We start from the raw sequence: 1,006 nt of genomic DNA, 5'->3' as shown, positions 1-1,006 counted from the left end.
ATTAACTTTGTTCCTTATGCTTATGGCTTAGCTATTGTGAAGGCAAAAATCAAAGAATTATATAAGCCGTTGAAAGTTTGAATTTTTTAGAGAGATGAATAAAATATGTAATAAAATTAATAAAGTGATTTTGAACAAAGTATTTTCCATAATGCTGCTATTTTGCGGAAATATTACTGTGGGATTGGGATTCACAAAAACAATGACACGTCTTTTAAAACAATAATTCAGATAGGGTCTATTTGACACTGCTACAGCGTTCTCTCAATCGTGCTGAACGTCTGACCTCTGTCCTCTCTCCCTGGCGTCCTCCTCCTTCTTCTTCCGCGGCGCTGTCCGCGCCTTCTCGTTCCTTTTCCGTTGACTTCGAATCCCACATTACTTAGAAATAAATTGCGCACGATATTATGATCAATATATATCTAATAACTATTTTCTTTTTTACAATCTGACTCTCTTTATGAATCTCTTTGCAGATGGAATTTATATAGTATGTATTTATGTAACCGATCTTTTCTTTTGTCTGCGAGCGACTGCGTTTCAAGTTTCAATAGCTTCTTTACTATTTCGACTTATATGACTATATGTTTTTAATTTATATATTATCTTAAGCTTATCATTCTGAGGAAGGTCTAATATACAATATGATTGAAATATTTTAAATAATACTAACGTTTTTTAAATACATTATTATATTAAGTATCTATATTTAGCTTAGCTCGTTAGTTTCTTTTGACTTCTGTTCTTTGATATTAACTGAATAATAAGTATCTGTTTTGTCAAGACTAATTTTTAAGTGATCTGTCAAAATATGTTATCACTGTAACGCGTCAAATATATAAAGTGAAATAAACCTAGTTAATCTACCTTAAGTATAAAATTACATACCTCATATCAAAGACAAAGAGGATGGTAACGTCGAAAATATTACAAAATTATATTAAACCATTCTCCGATATCCGGTACATGTTTTTCTTTCACAAAGTCAAGCAAAAGTGAGCGAGTT

Source organism: Wasmannia auropunctata, unplaced genomic scaffold (assembly GCF_000956235.1).
Source record: "Wasmannia auropunctata unplaced genomic scaffold, wasmannia.A_1.0 LD336076.1, whole genome shotgun sequence".
NCBI classification, from domain to species: Eukaryota; Metazoa; Arthropoda; class Insecta; order Hymenoptera; family Formicidae; genus Wasmannia; species Wasmannia auropunctata.
The sequence above is the reverse complement of the archived record's forward strand: the minus strand, read 5'-3'. Positions refer to the sequence as shown.